Consider the following 6,701-nt stretch of genomic DNA (forward strand, 5'->3'; position numbering starts at 1 on the left):
TATGGTGTATTTTAGCCATCACGTGTAGGCTATGTTAAATAAAATAAACAACAAAACCAATTCTCAGGACGTTTGCCTCGCTGTCAAAACCGTATCCGTGGGCGCACTTCTCATTGGAAGCTGCGTCCAAGAGCACCGCCTTCAAAAAATAAGCTAAGCGCTCAATGGTGAGCTCCCTTTGAAACATGCCTTCACACGCAAATGACAGGCGAGTTTGACTTTTGGTTACTGGACCTCACTCAGTGTCAAGTCGGAATCGCGGTGAAATTGGCTAGTTTTGTTATTTTGTCTACTACAGGCATATTGCTGAGAATAAGGAGTGAAGGGACATCGTATTCCATAGGCTACGAGCCTAGGCAATTTGGGAAACGACACCGGAATATGAAGTAAGTAGGTTGCAGTAAACCTCTGCTTGTTTTCGCAGTCTTTTGACTGCTTTGCTGTAATCACACATTAATGTATTGTTGAATGACAACTCGAACCTGTCTGGCACGGTGTTGGGTTCATTTGAAACGTAGTTAGCCATTCTATAATTCATGAACGGTGCTTAATGTTTCAATAGCCTACCCGTCAATATCATGTCTTCCTTAGATTACAATTTGGGTGCCATTTGTTTGATCTACTTTCAAGTGCAGTAAAGCATTGTCACATATGAATAACAATCAAGCGCATGATTTCAAAGATAGATTTATTATGGTCATAGTAATGGGACAGCAGTCTATTGTAGCCTCCTCTATCGTTTTCAATGTAATTGGTGAAGAACAGATTAATATGTAGTCCAGACAGTAAAGTCACCTTGGCTTCTCTCCCTGAGCAAGTGGACTAGTTAGTTGTGATTGACACTGACCTCCTTCTTTGATAATTAACACACAGGGTAGGCTGAGGTAGGCTAATGGCAGTTTATTGTTGTATGTTTGGACTAATTTTAAAAATGCACCATTGCTTCTCATTTTAAAAATGCACCATGCTTCTCTATAGAATTTAGTGTCATATTATTAGTGGAGCAATGATAATGTGGGCAATATTTAAGTGGGTATAGAAAGAAGCAGTGGTCATATTATGTATAGTGTTATGCTTATATTCAGTTTTAAGAAAAAATATTAAGAAAAAGGTATGCTTTTCAACATATCATTTTTGTAAGCTCTTGGCAAGCACATATAACTATTTTGATATTTATTTATTTGGCATCAGTGACACTAAAGAGAGCAGAAATGTCTTGAACTACAAGAAGAACAAGTTTTGGCATTTTCTTATCCGTCTCTCCTCACAGAGTTGATGAAATCCAGCATCCAATAGAACAGTAAAACCAAGATAGTACCGGCACTATCATGTAGATTGTGTTAAGTTTGGACGGAAATCCAACCAGTAGTTTATAAGCAGCATGAGTGGACAGACACATACAGTACATGCACCAGAAGAGAGATGGATAGACCTGTTTCCAAAGCCTTTGTAGCAACGGGCAATAAAGCACATAAGCGCTTTGTTTGAAGTCCCTCTATGACTGTCAAAGGGAGTCGTTAGCTTAAGCCAGCGTATATATCCCCGTGCCCTGCCTCTCCCCTCATGTCATGGTTTGTTGTAAAAGTTGCACAACTTCTTAAGTCATCTGACGTCGATGATGAGTAGGATTCGCGAAAGGACAGCACAGGTGTGTCATTTCCTGGATATGCTGGAAACTAAACATTTGTTGTTACCCAAAAGCCATCATTTTTCATATAGTAAAGGCACACTGGCCAGTGGAGCGCTGCAATAGTGGTTGAAAAGATTTGACTGCCATAGTACTATACTACTTTGACAATAAACACAACGTGACCGCTTGGTCATTCCAATTCGGGTAGCAGCAAATTTACAGTACTACAGGGGCCTTAACTAATGGTTCAACACATCTCTCTGTGATGCTCTTAATTTGTCCGGACACTGTCTCTTTCTGTCTTCTCCTATGATGATGTTGTGTCTTCTCAATAAATATGTTGATTATTCACAGAGTTGTTGAGAAGACATGACATTGTCATTGGAGAAGACAGAAAAGGACAGTGTCCACACAAATGAAGAGCATCACAGAGACATGCATTTCCACACACACACACACACACACACACACACACACACACACACACACACACACACACACACACACACACACACACACACACACACACACACACACACACACACACACACACACACACACACACACACACACACACACACACACAGCATGATAAAGATAACAACATATTGACTGTTTTCCTCCAGAGTCAGTAGCTTGTGCAATCCTAACCCATATATTATGTAGTATGACAGGGGAGGGAAATGGGGACATTATGTGAACCGTCTGACTTCTGGCAGTGGTCCCCAGTATAGACAATGGCTACTAGTAGTTGTGAGCAGTGTTTGCAGTTAAACTCGAAAGACCAGTGTGTGTTTCACCATGGAATGTGGTAAATTACAATGTTTTTGTCAGTGAACCTAATGTGTGGCCCCTGGTACGTTTGTGCTGGTTTTTGTAGGTGTGCCGGGCGACATTGACAAGTCGGTGTCCCTCTGTGGCTTATGGGTTAATTTGTCTTTGTCAGTGACTTTGTCATGACTGTGTGGCAGGAACAGACGGAAAGTATGTGGAGTATGAGACGGTTTGTGATTCACACACACACACACACACACACACACACACACACACACACACACACACACACACACACACACACACACACACACACACACACACACACACACACACACACACACACACACACACACACACAAACAAACAATTTGGATTTGTTTTCTTTTGAATGAGGCATCATTTGCTTTTTCACCCACTGATGGTTCATGCTTTAGCATGTCCTCTGAGGATTTGAAAGTCAGTAAGCTTGCAGATCTCACTGCAGGAGACAGCAGTATGTGTCTGTTCAAACTGCCCTGGTGTATCCATTGACACACATTCTTGGTGTGCAGTTGTTGTAACACAGAGGCCCACAGACAGGATTTTGATAAATGTTTTGTGCCTTTTTGAAAACCACTGGGTTTTTTTTAGCACCTTTGGAATTTCCTCAGGAATTCACGCCGTTGCTTCCATCGTACGCTGTCAAATTGTATAATTCAGAAGATGACTGTATGGCAAAATGCATACAGTTGCCATGCTCCCAAAATTAATCTTGTGAACAGCTCTTCTATTTGACAATGTAGGTGTCCAAATGCGTTTGTACGTATGTTCAAGACTATTTAGGTTTGTTCAGCTTACAATGAATCAACCGAACCTGGGAGAGTTTTGGAGATGATGTATGAGGCTGACAAGAAAAAAGAAGGAAAAAAAACTGTGGTTTTTGTGATCTCATCATGTTGACTAACTCCATATTTGGTCTTTTCGTCCGAGAAAAATGCTTGTCTTTCACCAGGGGTAGTATTTGGATTAGACCTTTGTAACGGTTGGGATGTAGAAACCTAAACAGCCGAGGAGCTGACGTTGAGACCTCAGGGCTCATAATTATTTAAAGATGTTTGTCGAGATGGAGAGATTTTGGGACACACCCCGAGCTGATTATTCTAGCAGTGGAATTTCTTAAAGGTAGCACAAGTGTGACATAAAATCCTATGGCTCATTAGGGTCTGCAAACGAGGCCATAAAGGAACTAATTTCGGAATACTCGGCAGGACCATCTTAGGTGGGTCGTTTTGGGTCCAAATCAAGAAAAAATGAGTGAGAAAGTCAGCTACTGGTACCAGCATTTCAGACCGTAATTAGTGGTTGGGCAAAGTTTGAAGAGTAAAATACAGTCTTCCACAGCAAGTCCCAGCAGAGCAGAGCAGAGCAGAGCAGGTTTGTCTCATTTTAAAATCGGCCCCATATGAGTTAGCTAGCCACTCAGAAATTAAAGCAGGACCTTTCTAACAACAGCTACCCAGACGACCCAATAAAGACACCAGATGAACTTGAGGTCTGTGTTGTTTTCTTTGTTAACTGAGACCATGGAGGTGTGTGTGTGTGTGTGTGTGTGTGGTGGGGGGGGGGGTATTAATTATGTTCACTCCTCTGCTGGCATACAGTTTTCCTCGAGCAGGCCAGTGAACTTTCTATTTCCTGTCTATGTATACATGTTTCCCTCTCCGAGCGCAGCGAAAACAGAGCCGCATTTCCGGCCTCCGACCGTTAGTAATTGGGACAGGAAAGAGGAAGAGTGAGTAAACGCGCAGGATTTGTACAGCATTCAAAAAAAGCCAGGATAAGGATCGAACACTCAACTTCAACTCAACATAAATCCCCGTTGTGTTACTAGCAATAATCTTATGCCAGGGGGTAAGCTTTTGAGAGATGTAAGCCCCTACTGACAAACAGATTAAACGGCAAAAGAAAGAGGAAGAAGATTTAAGCAGGTTATATATTCTGCATATCATTTGAAATGCTCTTCTTTTGTCATGAGTGGTTTTGAAAGCTCCCATGAAAAACCAATGTAAAAGTATCTGTGAGAGCAGTAAGCCCCCCCTCCACCTCCACCTCCACCACCACCGTGAGTCATGTGGTTTGGGGTTCATCTGGAGCTGGTACCAGCCAGAGACATGCATATGTGCTGCCGCCTTTATGACTCGCCTGGTCACATGATCCTTCACAGCAGATGTCTTCAGGATCATTGCTTCCGTCTTCCCTCGAGCTACAAGACCTGACTGTCACCCCTGAAAACTATTTTGTCCTGCTCTGACCTGCGCGTCCAGAGGGGGGGATACAATGCAATACACACCCACAGAGTGGCCAGAGAGCCTCGTCAGATGAGCACATGGAAGAGTCTGTGTACTTACTGGACCATTACACAGTTTACCATGAACTGCACTGGTACAATGGGCCACTTAAAGTGCCATTACAGTCCATTGAAATGGCTTCTTTCATTGCCGGAGGGCCAGACAGTGTCATTGATTTAATAAGCAGGGCAGAGTTGTTTTTTTAATTGTCTAATATTTCACACTACTGCTGCGCCTTAGTCTAAAAGTCATTATGTGGTAGGCAGTTCACCTTTGTGCTGTATTTCTCTCTCTCAAGTGCACACTAAGTGCTGTCAGAGTGGGGGAGATGTGTGGGAGACATGTATATTGCGTCAGGTCAGATCTAGTGGTGCTGAGACGGCAGACAGCTGCTGCACGTCTCTGTCAGTGCTACACTTCTGTGTGCATTAATGATTTTCGCAGCGTTTCAGACACGGAGGCCCGTCTCTGGCTTTGTGCAGATAAGACATTGTTTTCATTCTTTGTCCAAAAGAATCTTCCTTTGTTTTGGCACCAGTCGACATAGACACACACAGCTACACTCTCTCGACATGGCTCATCTCTGTGTCTGTGAGTGTCTGTGTCTGTGTGTGTGTGTGTGTGTGTGTGCGTGAGTGCTATGATCAACTTTTATGGGACACTGAAGTGCTGTTTGCTGGCCTGGCGAAAGGAGAAACTAAAGCTGTTGAGAAGTGCCAGGAAACATTATTTTTTTTCTTCTTCCATGCGGCCAGCCCCTGCGCTCTCAGACACTTGGCCTGCTTATCATAGGGGTGCAAAGTAGGTTCCTTCCTGGTTGGTTCTGGCCACGGCGGCGTAATTAAACACACTACTCATACCTCCCAGCAGCCACCACTGTCACTTCCTCATCCAGTGACATCAGCTTCCCTTTGTTTACCCTGACAGAGACAGGCAGGCTCTTCATAAACAACACACAGTATGAAATGCAGTGTTAATTTAACACTTAGAGAGTGCTCTAGGACCCAAAAATGGCCTCGGTGTTGAATTAACACTGCATTTGTTGTTACTGTGTGCAGAGCTCCTGCAACTCAGTAGCCTGGCCATGACATTCCCAAAGAGGGATATCATGTGTTTATAATCTTCAAACCGCAGGCTATGTAGTGTACACAGTACATTTATCCATGGACTATTTCACCCTCAGATGGATATTGTAGGCTGGTGCTGTTATTAAGTGGGTGTGGAGAGGTTGTTCGTGCCACAATGTATATGCAGCACTTCATTAAGTCTGCCACATTACCATGCTTTTACCCTGTTAATGTTACTCAGGAGGGTGTGTCATATATATACCAAAAATGGGAGAAACGCGTGCTGTTTTTACCTTCTCCAAACCTACTTTCACGAAAAGTGTTTCAACTGCATACATTAATGGTCCCAGTTGCTCTCATGTTTGCGTGTAATTGGCTCATGTCAGGCAGAAACGCATGCAGCTTTACCTTCTCCAAACCCGATCTGGCATCAAGCCAAAACAGAGTCAAGTCTAATCAGCCTGCGTTATAAATGTTGCGTGTTTGTGTGGAATGGGCCGACGTGAGGCATAGCAGCAGCTCTGATATCATAAAAGGTCTCGGGGTGGTTGAGCTGCCAGTTTGAGGCAGGTGCATTTTTCACATCCCTCACATTCCTACCCAGTATTGCCTGACTGCCTGCAGGACGAGACCCACTTCAGATTCCATTGTTCTCTCTCTCTCTCTCTCTCTCTCTCTCTCTCTCTCTCTCTCTCTCTCTCTCTCTCTCTCTCTCTCTCTCTCTCTCTCTCTCTCTCTCTCTCTCTCTCTGAGTTCTCAGATGCAGAGCACAGATGATTCACATTAGCCACGCAGCGCTGATTCTAAATCTATATCAGTATGTATGCAGATGTACAGTGCACACATGGTTTAAGCAAGCATGTGATGATCATGCCTTAAACAGATGTACCGATATATACG

At 43.5% G+C, this 6,701-nt stretch overlaps 1 protein-coding gene across 6 annotated transcripts in view; it reads left to right on the forward strand.

Moving 5' to 3' along the window:
* mical2a (microtubule associated monooxygenase, calponin and LIM domain containing 2a) overlaps nt 1–6,701 on the forward strand; it is a 58,929-nt gene continuing 52,228 nt past the window's right edge. For 2 of the 6 annotated variants that reach the window (XM_063189273.1, XM_063189274.1), the window contains exon 1: nt 3–386. The gene's annotated coding sequence lies outside the window, so the exon portion shown is untranslated. Of the gene's footprint in view, nt 387–6,701 lie in introns of all 6 variants that reach the window. The other 4 variants (XM_063189271.1, XM_063189272.1, XM_063189276.1 and 1 more) reach the window with 4 other exon arrangements.

The sequence above is a fragment of the Engraulis encrasicolus genome, chromosome 22, assembly GCF_034702125.1.
Source record: "Engraulis encrasicolus isolate BLACKSEA-1 chromosome 22, IST_EnEncr_1.0, whole genome shotgun sequence".
Lineage (NCBI taxonomy): Eukaryota > Metazoa > Chordata > Actinopteri > Clupeiformes > Engraulidae > Engraulis > Engraulis encrasicolus.